At 44.6% G+C, this 19,262-nt stretch overlaps 1 protein-coding gene across 1 annotated transcript in view; it reads left to right on the top strand.

The window, feature by feature from the left end:
- LMNTD1 (lamin tail domain containing 1) overlaps positions 1-19,262 on the top strand; it is a 318,801-nt gene that overhangs the window by 102,585 nt on the left and 196,954 nt on the right. The window lies entirely within an intron of this gene.

Genomic DNA, 19,262 nt, shown 5'->3' with positions numbered 1-19,262 from the left:
CGTCATGAACCTTGCCCGGCCATCCGACGTTGATGTTTGTAAAACGTCCCCTGTGGTCCACCCAGTGCTTGCAGCACCATTGAAAAGTAGCCCTTTCTGTTAATGTACTGGCTGGCCTGGTGGTCCGGTCCCAGGATAGGGATGTGAGTCCCATCTATAGCCCCACCGCAGTTTGGGAATCCCATCGCGGCGAAGCCATCTCTGATGACCTCCACGTTTCCCAGGGTCACTACCTTTGAGAGCAGTACCTTGACGATTGCCTTGGCTACTTGCATGACAACAACCCCCACGGTAGACTTGCCCACACCAAAGTGGTTCGCGACTGACCGGTAGCTGTCCGGCGTTGCAAGCTTCCAGAGGGCTATGGCCACTCGCTTCTGGACAGTCAGGGCTGCTCGCATCCGGGTGTCCTTGCGCTTCAGGGCAGGGGACAGCAACTCACAAAGTTCGAGGAAAGTCCCCTTCCGCATGCGAAAGTTTCGCAGCCACTGGGATTCATCCCAGACCTGAAGCACTATGCGGTCCCACCAGTCCGTGCTTGTTTCCAGGGCCCAGAATCGCCGTTCCACAATATCCACAAGACCCATTGCCACCGTGATGTCCTGGGCGCAGGGTCTCGTGGTTTCTGACAGCTCTGTGCTACTCTCCGACTTCAGGCCCTCACGGTGGTGCCGTAGCCTCCTCTCCTGATTTCTCTGCATCTGCCTCTGGTAAAGGTGGATGATAAGCTGCGAGGCGTTGAGAACGGCCACAACTGCAGCTATGGTCGCAGCGGGATCCATGCTCGCACTGCTGTGGCGTCCGCGCTGTCACTGATCAGAAAAGTGCGCGAACTGATTTCCCGCCGGCGCTTTCAGGGAGGGAGGGCGGGAGTGACGGACGGATGACGACAGGTACCCAAAAGCACCCTCGACACATTTTTTTACCCAGAAGGCATTTGGGGCTCGACCCAGAATTCCAATGGGCAGCGGGGACTGCGGGAACTGTGGGATAGCTGCCCACAGTGCACTGCTTCCAATGTCGACGCTTGCCCCGTTAGTGTGGACTCACAAAGTCGAATTACTGTCCTTAGTGTGGACACACACGTTCGACTTTGTAATATCGATTCCACATATTCGATTTACGTGAAATCGAACTACTCTCGTAGTGTAGACATACCCTAAGTCAAGGGCAGCCAAGAAGCGGGAGGAGTGTCAATTGGATGTTCTCTATATACATGAGAAAAATGGTGGGAACATAGCAATGCTTAAACTGGATTTAGAGGCAATACACAGAAATCCTATCTTGTTTGAGGATCTAGTGGTGCAGAAATAAACTGGCTGACTTGGTGTTGGTAAATCACACAGATACAGATACAGAAAGAAACAATTAAAACTCTGCCACAAAAGCATGTCAGCCCCACTGACCTCAGATATCCTAATCTGAAAGTAAGGGCGGGTGGCATTGACACTGTTAAACATGTATGTCGTTTGTTAATCTGAACTAGCATCCAGGAGAACAGTTTCACTTGATGTAGGGACCCAAATGGCTGTGAAGGAAGAAGTTTAAGAAAAGATCAATAAGCTAGTTAGTTACAAGGGCAAGCGATAAATTCTGTCAAGCAGGGTACAGATATTTGACAGAGCAGTTAAACATATGAAGTAGCAGAATTATAATGTATTGTATGTTCAAAATGTGTGTGTCTCTTAAGAGAAAAGGCAGGATGTTGCTAAGAACTTGATACCTAAGAAGAATGTGGTCACACTTTATATTCAGGTTCATTTATAAAGGATTAATAGATGTTGTTATAAGCATGTTACAGACACGAATAGTATGTGTCATAAATGGTTATATGTAAGCTATTGACCTGTTGGACTCTTAACAGTTCACAACTTAATAACATCTATTCATCTTTTAATCCTACATAAAATATTTATAAATGGAGGCTTAATATAGTGCAAGTCCAATAATGCTAGAAGTCAAGGTAAAGAAGAGACCTACTCTGACCCAGCTTTTCACTCTCAAGAATTCATTATTAACTTTGGGTTCTGAAGATTATAAGGGTACTTTGTGTAATAAGAGACTATAAACTATATTTTAAACTACTTATTTTAAAAAAAGTTTTCTGGTGTATACTGCTCCTAGCACGGCTAATTGGACCTATTGAAAGAAAAGGGAATTTATTCTCCTTTTCCTTGCAAGTATTTTACACTGAGGTAACTCAATTGATTTTATTGGAGTTACTTCTGCTTCACGCTATGTAAGTGAGAAGAGAATCAGGCCAGAGGTTTAGCTTTATGCCGTTTCTTTTGTCCTAAATAGGGGACATTTTAGTCAGGTTGGTAGAATACTACAAATACTATTAACTTTGGTAAATGTAAAGACTGCAAAGCAGTAAATGTCAATTTGTAATGGGTCACACAGTATGGGGATGAGCATCCAATCTTTATGTAACCAAAGTCCCATTGAAATCAGAGAGAGACTTCTCTGAGTTTTAGAAGAATATTTGGCATTTCTCTAGTACCTTTCATTCAAGGATTCCCAAACCCTTCACAGACATAAATGTATTAAGCCCCACAACATCCCTTGGAGGTAGCTAAGTAGTACTGTGCATATTTTTGTAGATAGGGAAACTGAGATGCAGAGGTTAAATGACTTGTCCAAAGTCAAATGGCAAATGTGGCAGAGCCCATGTTTAACTGTGAGAACATGCTTCCTCTCTTACGCCTGAACCAATGTCCTTTAAAGACAATGGAAAGTCCCCCAAAACAAATCCAGGGGCAAGAGGAGGCATTTTAGAACCTGGAGAGTGTGGAGCCAGAGCACACTGTGCTCTGACAATCCTCACTAATGTAATGGGGTCATCACAGGCTTGTGTGAGTTAGAGCAGCCCTAAGGCTGCTTTAACTTGTGCTAGGGGACAGTTTGGCCCACAGCCAATCCCAGGACTGGTGCTGGAAGCAGAAAGGTGGCTTAGAACCCCCTTTGCCTTCCACCTTCAGTGATGCTAAATCTGCTCTAGCACATCTGAGGATTTAGATTAGTGAAATTAGTGCTGGTTAAAGGTGTAGGATTGACAGAGGTAATTTGTGCGTACAACACAGGCATGAGTATTGGAAGCTTCCCCACCAGTATGGCTCAACCCTGACCTCCAGAAGCTACCTCTCTGGGTAAGAGAGCATTTCTATCTCACTTATTTAATCTTTAGCTTCTCTGAGGCTACCAACAAAACTACTGATCAGTGCCAGTTGCAAAGGTTTATTTTGATAGGGACACCTGTTCACTAGGAACAGGACTGAGACTACTAGCTCATTTCACATAGACTATAAAACAGCTGTTGTTGATAGTGACTTTAAATCACTGTTGAGCTATATTTCTATCTTTAATCTGGAGGTAAAAGGCGCATAATATTAAACCCCTGAACCATCCAGTGTACCTAGTGCAACCTTTCTTTCACAGGACAAAAAAACTCCAAAGCAACAAAACACTGAATTCCTTGTGACACTTTCATGGAGAGCTGGACAAAGAAGGAAGGAAACAGAGACATCATTTATCTTTGCTTATTTCTTTGTCTTTTTGGTCTGGTGAAGACCATCTCTTAAGTATTACTCCTTGGGCTGAAAAACTCCAACCTGCAATTAGCAATGAGCACACAGAGATTGGAGGAGTTCAGATCCTTGAAACAAAACCCTGCTTCATAGACTTTAAGGCCAGAAGGGACCATCATGATCATCTAGTCTGACCTCCTGAACATTGCAGGCCACAGAACTTCACCCACCCACTCCTGTAATAGACCCATAACCTCTAGCTGAGTTACTGAAGTCCTCAAATCATTATTTAAAAACTTAAAGTTACAGAGAATCCACCATTTTCACTAGTTTAAGCCTACTACAATGAGATCAGTAAAACATGAATATAATAGGGAAGAGGCCCCTCTCTTTCTTTTTTTCCACCTAACTCTTTTACTCTCCATTAGAAACTTGCAGTAGTTACACCTCTAATTCCACAGGTTGAGCTTTTCACTTTGATATATGATCAACCTTCTGGTGCTGAGGGGCGGGGGTGTATGGTGTGTTGTGTCTGCGTGCAATGAAATTAAACACATTAGAGCCAGATGCTGTAGGACTAATGACCCTGATTCAGTAAGGTAGTTACTCATGTGCCTAATTTTAAGCATGTGAGCAGTCCCACTGACTTCTGTGGGACAACTCTCTATGCCTATAGTTATGCACAAGTTTACTACCTTGCTGAATCAGGCCCAATTTGTGTCATTGCCCTTTCTGACCCTGCTAACATCATCCAGCAATGCTCATGGTAATTCACCATATCATTCTTTAACTCTGTCCGTTAACATGCCTATGGCTACCACACATTTACTGTGAGTATATAATTCTATCTATATATAAAATATACACACACAGAGTAAATATGTGTTAGTTGTAGGCATATTAACAGACCGAGTTAAAGACTATATATATATATATATATATACTGGTGTATTCCCAACTATAATTGTAAAGCAGAATCTAGAATCAATCTTCCTTTACAATGAAACTGAAGGCCAGCCTTTGTATCAGTGACTACTTGCTGTGCCCCAATTCTGCTGCTGTTGCTCTCAATATGTAGAACCCATCCTCAGTGAGTAGCCCTATTGATTCCAGTGGGATTAGTTGCAGAGTATTGTGCTACTCAACATAGTTTGGGACAGAATCTGGTCCAAAATTTCCACTCCTTTCCCCTCTTCTCTCATTTTTCTTTCTGTCTCTTTCAAGAATAACATATTTGTGTGATTCAATGCACCCCTGTATTCACACCCTACACACTATTGTAATAATCTCTCTGGAAAATATGTCTTGCAAGGTGTCATTTGAAAACTAAAAAATTGCTGGTCAATAATATCGTGGTGGAATGTATGTAGCAACATTATCTGTAAAGTTATGAATTCCCCCTGAATGATGTTTGTGGCACATGTTCAAAACCACATAGTCCCAATTAGGCAGAACTGGTTAAGCAGGTCTGAAAGAAAGGAATGTGTTTACCTCAGTATACATATAAGTTGTAAACAGGGTCCTCAGGCAGTGAGGGGGGAAGACAGGAGACAAGAAAAATCTGCATTTCAGCAAACAGAGGTGAAAAGAAACAGCATAGGACCTCTTTTGCTACTAGACACCATGCCGCCTCCTTTACTGTTTGAATAAACTTTGTCTTGAGAGGTAACCTTCAGAAAAATACACCTCAAAGGGGACTGGACTATAAAAGTGAGGGGCAAAACCACCCCAAGTTATCTCTTCCTATCTATCTCTCTTTTCACCTATGAAAACAAAAGAAACAGCCTTTGGCCTTTGGGAGCAGATCCTGGCCTGAGAGTTTGGTCAGCAATGTTACTGGAAATGTGGTAAGGGATTTCACCTTGAACCAAGTCTAGTTTAAGTTCAGAAAGCATTTTCTTTATTTTTCTTACATTTCTGACTTTAATGCCTCATTAGCTGTACTCACTTAAAACCTTTCTCTGTAGTTAAATAAACTTGTTTTATTCTTTAATACAAATCCAGTGTTGATTATCTTGGAGGGGCAATGGATCTAATATATCTGGATTGTCCAGGAGAGGGCTGGGTTTTTTGGGAAAATCCAGAACTGGGAGTGTGTTGGGGTCACCCTGCAAGAGGTAACCAAGGCTGCTGGAAGTCAGAGTGTGGCTGATGTGTAGCTGGCAGGCTGCAGCTCTACACAGATTCTCAGGCCTGGTCTACACTATGAGTTTAATTCGAATTTAGCAGCGTTAAATCGAATTAACCCTGCACCCGTCCACACAACGAAGCCATTTCTTTCGAAATAAAGGGCTCTTAAAATCGATTTCTGTACTCCTCCCCGATGAGTGGAGTAGCGCCGAAATCGATATTGTCATTTCGAATTAGGGTTAGTGTGGCCGCAATTCGATGGTATTGGCCTCTGGGAGCTATCCCACAGTGCACCATTGTGACCGCTCTGGACAGCAATCTGAACTCGGATGCACTGGCCAGGTAGACAGGAAAAGCCCCGCGAACATTTGAATTTCATTTCCTGTTTGCCCAGCACAGGAGAGCACAGGTGACCACAGAGAACTCATCAGCACAGGTAACCATGCAGGCCGATAATCGAAAAAGAGCACCAGCATGGACCGTACGGGAGGTACTGGATCTGATCGCTATATGGGGAGAGGATTCAGTGCTAGCAGAACTTCATTCGAAAAGACGAAATGCCAAAACTTTTGAAAAAATCTCCAAGGGCATGATGGAGAGAGGCTACAATAGGGACTCAGAGCAGTGCCGCGTGAAAGTCAAGGAGCTCAGACAAGCCTATCAGAAAACAAAGAAGGCAAACGGTCGCTCCGGGTCAGGGCCGCAGACACATTATACGCTGAGCTGCATGCAATTCTAGGGGGGGCCGCCACCACTACCCCACCTCTGACCGTGGATTCCGAGGCAGGGGTAATCTCATCAGCCACACCTGAGGATTCTGCGGACGAGGAAGAGGAGGAGGACGACGACGAGCTTGCAGAGAGCACACAGCATTCCGTTCTCCCCAACAGCCAGGATCTTTTTCTCAGCCTGACTGAAGTACCCTCCCAAGCCAGTACCCAAGACCATGACCCCATGGAAGGGACCTCAGGTGAGTTTACCTTTTAAAATATAAAACATGGTTTAAAAGCAAGCATTTTTTAATGATTAATTTGCCCTGAGGACTTGGGATGCATTCGCGGCCAGTACAGCTACTGGAAAAGTCTGTTAACGTGTCTGGGGATGGAGCGGAAATCCTCCAGGGACATCTCCAGGAAGCTCTCCTGGAGGTACTCCAAAAGCCTTTGCAGAAGGTTTCTGGGCAGTGCAGCCTTATTCCGTCCTCCATGGTAGGACACTTGACCACGCCATGCTAGTAGCAAGTAATCTGGTATCATTGCATGACAAAGCCTGGCAGCGTATGGTCCCGGTATTTGCTGGCATTCAAGCAACATCCGTTCTTTATCTCGCTGTGTAATCCTCAGGAGAGTGATATCGCTCATGGTAACCTGGTTGAAATACGGGAATTTAATTAAGGGGACAGAGGTGGCCCTTCCTACTGGGCTGTTTGCCTGTGGCTGAAAAGAAAGCCTTCCCTGTAGTAAGCCAAGAGCGGGGTGGGGGGTGGGATTGGCGCTGAGCTTTTCACGTGTGGCTAGCAGGGATCTTCCCTGATACCAGCCACGCGGTGGGGGGAGGGATAAAGCGATCATCCCAGAGAATTGGATGGGGGGGTTAGTTTGTTTTCTGCTGCTGAAGGTTAACAGGAAAACCGCAGCACTCAACGAGCTTTGCTTGGTATGTGGGAAAGGAGGGCGCAGAAGCCGAAAGACAGTGGCTTACCATGGCCGCTTGCAAGCCGAATTCTGTTGCCCGGACCTGCATCTGTGATCTCTAGCAGCAAAGCCACAGGCACTCAATATTAAGAGGCAAAATGCGACCTTGCACAGAAATCACATGTGCTATGTAATGTGAATAGTGTTGTTCACCGTGAAAGAGTATAAGCATTGTTCTGTAAAATGTATCTTTTTAAAAAATTCTCTCCTTTTTTCCCTCCCTCCAGCAGCTGCAAATTTTTCAAGCCTCCCTCCTCCGTCCCGAAGGCTATCTCAGATAAAGGCGTCGGAAAAAGAGGACGCGAGACGAGATATTTGCGGAAATCATGGAATCCACCCGCAATGAAAGAGCTCATCTGAATGAGTGGAAGGACATGGTTTCAAAGTATAGGAAAGATGCCAGTGAACATGAGGACATGAGGGACCAACGTGAGGACATGAGGGACCAACGTGAGGACAGAAGGGACCAACGTGAGGAGAGGAGAGACGCTCGAGATGAGAGGTGGCGGCAGGAAGATCAGAGGAGGCAGGATGCAACGCTGGGGCTGCTGCGTGAGCAAACAGACATGCTCCGGCGTCTGGTGGAGCTTCAGGAACGGCAGCAGGATCACAGACTGCCGCTGCAGCCCCTGTATAACCATCCTCCCCCCTCACCATGTTCCAAAGCCTCCTCACCCAGACGTGTAAGAACACCGGGGGGGAGGCTCCGTGCACCCTCCCATTCCACCCCAGTGGACAGCCCAAGCAAAAGGCTGTCATTATTTTAACCTTTTTTTAGTGGCCTTTTCCTTCCCTCCGATCCTCCTCCCAAATCCCACCCGGGCTACCTTCTCAGGTCTCTTCCTCTTTTTATAATCAATTAATAAAGAATACATGATTTTTAAACGATAGTGACTTTATTTCCTTTGAAAGCAAGCTGTGATCGAAGGGGGAGGGTGGGTTGCCTACAGAGAATGAGTCAATAAAGGGGGCGGGTTTTCATCAAGGAGAAACAAACAGAACTTTCACACGGTAGTCTGGCAGTCATGAAACTGGTTTTCAAAGCTTCTCTGATGCGCCGCGCTTCCTGGTGTGCTCTTCGAATCGCCCTGGTGTCTGGCTGCGCGTAATCAGCTGCCAGGCGATTCGCCTCAGCCTCCCACCCCGCCATAAAGGTCTCCCCCTTACTGTCACAGAGATTGTGGAGCACACACAAGCAGCAATAACAATGGGGATATTGGTTTGGCTGAGGTCTGAGCGAGTCAGTAAAGTGCGCCAGCGACCTTTTAAATGGCCAAATGCACATTCCACCACCATTCTGCACTTGCTCAGCCTGTAGTTGAACAGCTCCTGACTCCTGTCCAGGCTGCCTGTGTATGGCTTCATGAGCCATGGCATTAAGGGGTAGGCTGGGTCCCCAAGGATAACTATAGGCATTTCAGCATCCCCAACGGTTATTTTCTGGTCCGGGAAGTAAGTCCCTTGCTGCAGCCGTTTAAACAGAGTAGTGTTCCTGAAGACACGAGCGTCATGAACCCTTCCTGGCCAGCCCACGTTGATGTTGGTGAAACGTCCCCTGTGATCCACCAGTGCTTGCAGCACCATTGAAAAGTAACCCTTGCGGTTTATGTACTGGGTACCCTGGTGCTCCGGTGCCAAGATAGGTATATGGGTTCCATCTATCGCCCCACCACAGTTAGGGAATCCCATTGCAGCAAAGCCATCCACTATGACCTGCACATTTCCCAGAGTCACTACCTTTCGTAGCAGCAGCTCAATGATTGCTTTGGCTACTTGCATGACAGCAGCCCCCACAGTAGATTTGCCCACTCCAAATTGATTCCTGACTGACCGGTAGCTGTCTGGCGTTGCAAGCTTCCACAGGGCTATCGCCACTCACTTCTCAACTGTGAGGGCTGCTCTCATCCTGGTATTCTGGCGCTTCAGGGCAGGGGAAAGCAAGTCACAAAGTTCCATGAAAGTGCCCTTACGCATGCGAAAGTTTCGCAGCCACTGGGAATCGTCCCACACCCGCAACACTATGCGGTCCCACCAGTCTGTACTTGTTTCCCGGGCCCAGAATCGGCGTTCCACGGATAGAACCTGCCCCATCAACAACATGATCTCCAAAGCGCCGGGACCCGCGGTTTGAGAGAAGTCTGTGTCCGTGTCCATGTCCTCATCACTCTCGTCGCCGCCTCCTCCTTGCCTCGTTTTTCTGGTCCTGGTTCAGCATAAACTGCACGATAATGCGCGAGGTGTTTACAATGTTCATGACTGCTGTCTTGAACTGAGCGGGCTCCATGCTTGCCGTAGTATGGCGTCTGCTATGTTCACCCAGGAAAAAAGGCGCGAAATGGTTGTCTGCCGTTGCTTTCATGGAGGGAGGGGTGAGGCTGTACCCAGAACCACCTGCGACAATGTTTTTTGCCCCATCAGGCACTGGGATCTCAACCCAGAATTCCAATGGGCGGGGGAGACTGCGGGAACTATGGGATAGCTATGGGATAACTACCCACAGTGCAACGCTACGGAAATCGACGCTAGCCCCGGTACATGGACGCACACCGCCGAATTAATGTGCTTAGTGTGGCCGCATACATTCGACTTTATACAATCTGTTTCCAAAATTCGAATTCTGTAAATTCGGATTAATCCCATAGTGTAGACATACCCTCAGGGTGGGACCTGCATGCTGGAAGACGGTTTGTGAGAGGCCCAGGACGGAGCTGCAGCAGCAAAGCATTGTGAGGCACCCAAGATTGTAGGGCAGGTGGTGACACAGCTCCTCACTGGTCTAGATTTCACCCCAAGATGTCATCATAAGTCAGAGAGAAAGGAAGATCTATCAGGTAATTTACTGCATTACTGCAGGAGTTTTCCTATACAGTGTTTTAAATGGGGTCTTTTCCTACCAAATAGAGTTTCCACCTCTTCCCTTGGGAGGCTGTTTCACGCTCTACTAGATCTGTTAATGTAATGGGTTTGTTATTGCATTTTAGTAGTTCAGAATACTTTCACAATTACCCTCGGAGGATAGGCCCTGATTCTGCTCTCTCACTAGATTTATGCCAATATAACTCTAATCATTTAAATTGAGTTATTCCTAATTTACAGTGGTGTAAGTAAGAGCAGAATCTGGCTTGTAATGTCCAATGAAATGTCTTGAATGAAGGAATTTCTGGAGGAAACTTGCAGATGTACTATATAATACTTAAATATAGAGCCATGATCAGCATACCTTGGTTGCATAGGAACACAGGGATTGCCATAATGGATCAGAGCAATGGTCCATTGAGTCTGATAGCCTGTCTCTGACAGTGTCCAGTATAAGCTGCTTTAGACATGAAAGAAACCCTGCTGTAGTCTGTGGTATAACCAACCCGCTGAGAAAGTTCCTCCCTAGTGCCCCCTTTAGTTAAATATTGCTGTATGTCCTGAGCCATAGAATCATAGAAATGTGGGGTTGGAAGATGCCTCGAGAGATCATCAAGTCCAGTCCCCTATGTTGAGGCAGGACCAAGTAAACCTAGACAATCCCTGACAGGTATTTGTCCAACCTGTCCTCCAATGATGAGGATTCCACAACCTCCCTTGGAAGCCTATTCCAATGCTTAACTATCCTTATAGTTAGACAATTTTTCCTAATATCTAACCTAAATCTCCCTTGCTGCAGAGTAAGCAAAGGAGATTGAGATTAGATATTAGGGAAATCTTTCTAACTATAAGGATGGGGCAGATATTCAGCATTTTTTTTTGTCTTCCTCCATAAAATGGTAAAATGCACGCACACCAATAGTGCTATAGAAACAGTGAATAATATTAAAACAAAAGTTAGGTGGGAAATGGGATTAATTTTTTGTAGGAAAAAATACTTTTCATTGAAAAATATAGGTATTTGACCAGCTCTAATTAAAATTTGCTATCCAGCTGCATCCCACTCACTTGCTTTACTCTAATCTCAGCCCCTTTCCAAGGACTTCCCTTAGTTGGGATTCATTCTTTAATGCTTCTTGACCTAGGAAGGCCAAAATGTAGATCATAATATGGAATAAAGGGCACAAGAATATTATTAGTGTACTACACAAAGAGTTAAGGGACATGAATTTCTTTAGCATAGCTCACATTTTCTATAACCTCATCCTTACTAATATCAATAATTTACAGCAAGAAAAGGGATCCAACATTAAATGTTTGTGGGCTGCTAGTAAATCTGGGTCACTAATGAGGAGCATGTGAGTGATATGCTGCATAAGTTTAGGCTGCTTCATCTATCTGGAACCCCTCCCTGTCCCTACCTCTTTCACCCTGAGCTAGTGAGTCACTTCCTCTCTTCCCCAGAGTGATTCTGGTTGGTTTTTTTTAAAGCATCATAGGGTTCCATGTTTGTTGACTTTCATTGACTTTTAGAACAACATTGTTCAGCTCACAAGTAAAGAGATGTTTTTCCTAACTGCTGCTGCTGCGGGCTCACCCTGGGAGCTGAAATTCAAGATGTGTTCTCTCTGTCTTATGCATCACTGCCGGTAATTCCAAATCTGCAGGCCAAATTAGACTGTCAGAAACACCAGTGAAAATCCTCTGACCCTGATTCTCTATTCCACTATGGCTTCTTTATGCTACTCTGTCATGTAAACAGGTCATGCAGCAGGCAGATCGTCCCACTGAGGAATACCCATGACCTAACAGAGCCCCTCTCGTGTCATCCAATGTATGGGGCATGCCAAGAGTCAGAAGGAGTGTGTTGGGAAGGGAGGAGGATAGGGAAAACAGCGTACCAGCTATTCTTTTGGGTCCAGGGGCAGTCTTGAGGCTGCTCTAACTTAGGCTGGGGACCAAGCAAGCCCCTGGATGCCCGGAGAATATGACAAGCGCAAATGATGTTTTAAACCACCTTTGACCTGTCTCCTGGTTTTTACACTTCAGTTTTTTCCTTTATTCCATCTTTGTACACTATTTTTCTCTTTCTGCCTCTAAGCGAGGCTCTCCTCAGTCCCGTGAAGCCTTATCCATCCCTTTCTGTATGCGCTTTACGCTCACTGCATACCATTGAAAGAGAAGTTATATTGTTTCCATAGCAACAAACTGATGTCATAAATATAGGATTATGACTTCACTTGAGGATCGAGCAGATGGAGAAACTGGTGTGTGAAGAAGAAAGCTCTTCCTCAAACCCAAATATTAGCACTGGGAATACAGGAGATTGCTAGCAAAATTAAATTGAGTCTTGAAGACCTAGGAATGTAGCACAACACAAAAAGAGCATTTCTTTTTATTCACCAAACCTGAAATTCACTTCATTGCAGATGGCCTACTCCAAGCCCTATGGAATTTAAGTGGTGCATTGGTTCTTGTGTGAGCTGCCTGCCCTGGGGCGAAGGTCACCCCACATGTACAGGTTCGTATTTTAGCACAGCACAGAATTATTCTAGATACACAGGAATTTGGAGGGGCTTCTTACTTTAACGGAGTCACCATTCCTTACAGTGCTGATATCACCGGGGACAGGGAGCCCCACTCTGACAGGCTTCTGTCTCCCCACGTAGTCTACCTTAACCAGGATTGAGGCAGAGGCTTTATTATCCGAAACCCAAATCCTATGACATTATAGGAGTCATAATAGTACAGTGGTTTAACCATATACTAGTATAGCTTAACCACATACAGTTCTGCTACAGACACCGAGATACCTATAATGGGACTATAATATTTCTCCCTTCTTATGCTTATTTCAAATACTGCTGAACATGTTCAAGAGCATTTCAGGAAGTAACTGACAAGAGAGTGTTGAAAGCATTGGGAGGAATAGAGACTGTGAGAGAGTATTGCCAAGGGAAGAGAGCATTTGTCTACTTTCCACTGTTCCTTGCAGTTAAACATTTCGTCGGCCTGATTCACCAGTTCATTAGAGATTCTTTGCAGTGGTCTGGTGGCACAAAACAGCCTTAAAGCCGGATGAAGTGACCATTGGAGAATTCCTTCTGAATAGTTAGATCTTTAGTGGTGTACAGCTGCTGTAGGGGCTCTTACCCCCACCTGCTTTTTTCTGGCTGTGATTGGGCACAGCAGGGAAAAGGTGGGGTGTCTGGGACATCTCTTTTATAACTGATCCATAATGGCATCTGGAGACTGTTCATTAGATTAGAGCAGTCTTTAGATTGCTCTCAGAATGGGGACTGAACTGATTTGTAACTGGCTGCCAGGAACAAGAAGGCACAAAAAGGGCATAAAACTACCTTTCCCCTACTCCTTTGGACTTGTGCTGAACGCCCCTTGGCTAGACCAAAAAATCAGGGCCAATATCTGTTTTTAAAGAAGGTTACAGGATTTACAATGAAACACCTAACTATCAAAGCTAAACTGCTTAAAAAGTCCTATTGCCTCAGGCTTGAAACCCATTTAGATTTGGAAATACTTTCACTTTCATCTAGAGTTCCCAAGACACTTTATACAGATATTATTGTATTAACTTTCACAACACCTCTGCTTGAGTTTGGGAAGTATTATTTCATTTGATTTACAAATAAAGAGGGTCACGTAACAAGTCAGTGAATTGTGAAAATAAAACCCAGGTGTTGCAGTTTACCATACAGTTTTAACCATAGATTTTAACCATATTACCTAGTTAAATTCCCTACACACAATGCACTTGCATCAGGCAAAAGATCCAAAGTTAACATAGCCATATAATGGGTTATGGTATGATTGGGACCATAATATTGCAAGTTAAATAATCTTAACATTAATGCCCCTCTGCATCTTCTGTCCGATAAAATAAATGAGTCTCTCAGTGGATAAACCGTTTGTAAACAGCATTATATATATAAAAAATCTATAATTTGGCAATTTACTACCCCCCAAAGTTACAATAAAATTGGGAGAATATAATTACAAAGACTGATAGACAACTTTTCAACCACCAATAAAATAACACATTTCTGCCCATAAACTTCACTACATAACTTCTTTTAGACAGTCTGGATCTTAAATTCGACCCAGATTTGTGACTGGGAGAAGCTTTAATAAATTAAAACCTTTGAGGAGGTTTATTTTAGTACCGAAAAAGCTCTGCTGTAGCTGCTTGTCTTCATGCTTTAATTGTTAGCATTGTAATACATTTTTGGATATGGCTTTGAATAATAATACCTTGCACTTTCATAGTGCCTTTAATCAAAGGATCCAAAGGGATAAAGAAGGCCAAAATTCACATTCACATCATCCACTTCTTAATTACAGATAATTATATACTTTCATTAAATAAAAATCACAATTTATCATCAAACTACATATTGGCAGGAAGATGCTGTAGTTCTCTGCACCCACATTTTAAAACATGGGCTTAGTACAAGTGTGGTAAAGTATATTCCTTAGTGCATAGAATTTGTATCTAAAAATGGATTGTGTTGCATGTTTTCTGTTAATTCCAGTAAAGCTGAGAGCTTTTCAATTATTTATATATGGGAATATCCATAATGGATTGCAAATGTATGGAATTAGTCTGCCTGTCTTAACGAGTGTTGTTAGATAAACATGACAGTGTGTGATTTTTCTTTAAAATAAAAAAAAATTACATGTATGTGACTATATTGCTGGTGAAGTTGGAAGAACAGGTCCTTGGATTGAAGTCCCCTCAGTTTCAAAACATAGTTAGAAGAGAAGAGCACAATGTCGGTGTGCCTGTAGCGAGGCGGTTACTCTGCTCCTGAGATAAGAGGAGTGAGAACAGCTGAGGGAAGCTGACTGAGTAGCTGACCACAGCTGTGGTCAGCTCAATCAGGGCCCAGCTGGCCTTGATAAGAAGGTTGTGCGGGAGGAGCTGGGTCAAAGTCTCACTCCAGGGCTGGAGTGAGAAGGGCCTAGCTGCCTGGGAGCACAGGGTACCTCAAGCAGAGCAGTGCTGGGGAAGGGCAAGAGGCACTGGGGAGCTCCAGCCTGGCAACTCCCCAGGCTGAGGCTTGTTAAAGGCCTAAGGGGGTACTGGGGCTGGGAGGTGCAGCCTGGGGATAAGCAGAGGCAGCTGGTCCAACCCCCCTGACAGTGGTGAGTGGTGATTACAGACTGCAGTCTGCCCCAGAGAAAGGGGGCTAGATGATGACTGGCAGTAGCCACCGAGCCAAAGTGGGCATAGGGGGAGAGGGCTCCCCTGGGAAGGGAGACCCAGAGTGTGGGGGTATTGCTGGGGGCAGAACCCCAAGGAAAGCGGCCCTGGGGTCTGGGAGGGACACGGGGCCTGAGGCAGCCAAGACACGGTCTAGCAGGGGGTGCTCTGAGGCTGGAATTGAGCTAATTCCTGGATGACCAGCAGGAGGTGCCACGCCGGTGAGTCAGTGATCTGCTACAGTGCCTCAAACCTGACCTTTAGGGATCCTGGTGGATAGTTCAGTCTCCCTGACTATTCCCTCCTTGTCCTCTGTGCTGAGGTTGACAATGTGATGCAGACACCTGTCTAATAGGAACTGAACTGAGAACACCCAGTTCACTGCACACTCATCACGACTGACTTGATTTGGAAAACAAACCCCTATATGGCTCCCCTCACCTTCCAAGGATTAGATGTTGGCACTTTTCAAGCAGCTGAAATTTGTGCCCACTCTTCTAATAATTGGGGCCTGGCAGGCCTACCCCAGTTGTGGGCTCAACTGTAGGAAAGTGGATAAAAGTTCGTAAAATGTACCAATCACCTATAACAAATGTTGAAAGGAAAAGGTACAGAAGGGGGGAAAAAAGACCAGGTTAGTCCACAAAGATGCCTACTGATAAAACTCAAGGACTGTGTTGATATCATGCCTGGAAAACAAGAGGAGTGTGGGACCAGAAGTCAATGTACCAAAATTGATGTATCAGAAATTAGGCTGACTTCTGCTTGCTCCAGGAACTCTGTCCTTTGTTCGTGAGCCTTGAGGACCATTGGATCTGCTGACACCCAGATCTCAACACACCTGACCATCACCGCTGTCCCAGCAAGACTTCAGCATGGGGCCATCATGTGACACCCTGCTCTGTCTTCCCTTCCTCATGTCTTTGTCCCCCCCACTGTCTCTCTATCTCTTTCAGCTTTTCTCCTGATCCTGAGAGCAGCCACATAGCACCAGCATGATGGGATGAGTTGCCCCAGCTAGCTGTGCCCAGCCTCAGAGAGACCAGTAAAGCACAGGGTCCTGACCAGACCAGCCAAATGATGTCCCAGACTGGAAAAGTGAGCCTGAGTAGCAGGTTTTGTGGCTTACCTGCCAGGCCAAAGCATCTGTCTGTGTCTGATGAGCTGCCCAAGAACATCAACAAAAAGCCATACTTTCCCCACCTTTACTATCCTATCTGTTTTCCCCTTTAGTCTGTCTGTTTTGTCAAAATCTGGGAAAGTGACTTGTAGCCCAAGAACCTTTTAATGCCAATTCACAAGGGGGTACAGAGGGGTACAGTTATCCCCTGATTCTTGTATGTACATTCTGGTTCACCAAAGAATGTCATGTGAGGTCGCAAATGAAAGCTGGTGTCACACTGGTTATTAATATAATTATGCAATGTATGTACAGGTACTGTGTAAGGAGTTATGTGTATATATACTGAAAATATGTTCTTATAACCTGCATCAAGGTATTAGTCACCAGCAGAGGTGCAAGACAGATTTTCCTCCAGACAGGAGGAAATAAATGCATCTCTCTGTCGGGATGTAAAAATTAAGATAATACAATGGTTGTCCATTGAAGTCTGATGTTAAGGAAGAGATGTGAACTCAACAGGGAAGCAGCATGTGCGGAAAACAAACTCCAGAGGTTTATCCTAGCTCTAAGTACAGACAGTGAAATTTGTGGCATATGTAGGAGGCAAAGAAGATACCCCCTCATCCTGCACCTAGGAAGTAAATAGACAATGAGTTTACATTCATGAGAAGGGGATCACAACTAGCCTTGGTTGAAAATGCTCCAGAGGATTTTGGACAGGAGATTAACCTGTTAGTTATGTCTAGTGTCTAGAAGTCATCTTACAATTTTTGTTTTACATGTAACTATTTGTTGCTAATATCCTAACTCACTATCACATGAATCTTTGGTGATAAACTTATTCTTGCTTTTACTATAAATATATCTCAGTGCGGTGGTAGTAAGCAAAGTGCTGATCCTCAGTTGAATCATGCAAAAGTGCTGATCCTGAGTTGCATATAGTGTAGTTGTAGCCATGTCAGTCCCAGGATTTTAGAGAGACAAGGTGGGTGAGGTAATATCTTCTTTTGGACCAACTTCTGTTGGTGAGAGAGACAAGCTTACACAGAGCTCTTCTTTTGGGAAATTTACTCAAAGTGTCATAGCTAAATACAAGGTGGAACACATTGTTTAGCATAAGTAGTTGACATATTTCAAGGGACCATTCAAAGTGACACCCTGTTAACGAGAGGCCCGTTAACACCCCTCCAGTCATTACCAAGAAAGGATAGCACAAGGGAATGCTTCAGAGGGACTGGCGGGTACCTATTGTTAAACAGCAAGGCAAAGTAAGGGCTGGCATAGCCCGAAGGAGAGTGCTTGAGTGGTAACAGGATGGTTGGGGAGCTGACGTGCAGCTAAGCACAAGCCAGACTCCCTCACACTGGAGGCAAAGGTAACAAGATGACTCTCAGTGTTGTATATCCCAAGAACCATCACAGTGACTATCATTCACAACTCAGAATTGAATAAGAGAACTACTCTGTCTTCTCTGCCTGACAAAATAAGAGACTCTAACCATCAACTGCTCTCTGAGAAAGGGACTTGGATAAGTTTTTTTTTGTTTTGCATAATCACTCAATTTCAATTCCAAAATATTTTGTCTTGTTCTGATTTTTTTTTTTTTTTGCTTGTGTATCCTGATCAATAAACTCCCAAACTTTGGCATTAATTTTCTAGTGTGTTTGCCATGGTACTAAGCAGGCTGAGGTCTTGGCATGCAAAACCCCGAATCATGTTTGACTGTTTAGTGTTGGCACAATGACAGGGTTGTGTTAACACCTTTAACTCTCTGGGCTCATTTACTCCAATTAAATTAAGACTCTACCACCCTATCGCTTCTCCTCAGTGACAGTCCAGGAAATCCCTTAGGTGACTATATGGGGTGGACCCCTGATTGTGACCAATTGGCTAGAGCGTTGTTGTTTTTTATTGGCCTTTGAGGAGCTAAAGAATAAATGTTAGTTATGTGATGTGTAAGTCAACCTTCACAATGTTTAAAAGGGTGAGAGCTTCCTCCTGGACCAGCATTTTTCCCCCCCCCCCCCCCCCATAAACCACCTTTCCTCAAGGTTGCTGTGCTCTTGCAATGTTTACCCTTCAATCAGAAGAGTATCTGGGCACTCCCCTCATCTAAGGCTGATGCAAAAACTGCTCCATGGGTAGGGCAGCCGGACTGGTACTCATATCTACTCTGCCCTGGCAGAGCTTTGGTTTCCTGCTTTCAGGCTATATCTGAGCCCTATGAGACTGGATTTGAGCTGGCTATCTCTCTGTGGATGGTTGCAGTATATCTGGCATTTGTAAAAGGATCAGTTTGCAAAATCCAACTCTCAGAAGTTGCTAGGCAAGTGTCCTGCCTTCAGATTCTGGCATCACTGAGTGAGATTTTGTTTAAATGATATATTGCCTGTAAATTAACAGCGAATTTTATGGGTGGAGTTCTGTGAAAACCATTGTAAACTGGCTCAGACCAATTTAGTGCACTTTATAGTAGAGAACCTTCCTGCTCGGGTAGGTTAATTTTATCCTAATAAACACTGATCATATTCTATAACACCTTTGGACTCATAGCTATTACACCAAACACAACCGAGAGAGTTCTCATTCAAGATAAAAATACTGTAAGCTGAAAGTGGAAGCCTGGGGTGCAATGTAGCTTCTGTAACTTACATCCTTTTTTGCGTACTGCACCTTTAAATTTCTAAGAGCCTTGCTGCTGTGAGAGGTTC

This window comes from Emys orbicularis, chromosome 1, assembly GCF_028017835.1.
Source record: "Emys orbicularis isolate rEmyOrb1 chromosome 1, rEmyOrb1.hap1, whole genome shotgun sequence".
Taxonomy (NCBI): Eukaryota; Metazoa; Chordata; order Testudines; family Emydidae; genus Emys; species Emys orbicularis.
Note: the sequence above shows the minus strand (reverse complement) of the source record. Positions and strands in the feature narration are given on the sequence as shown.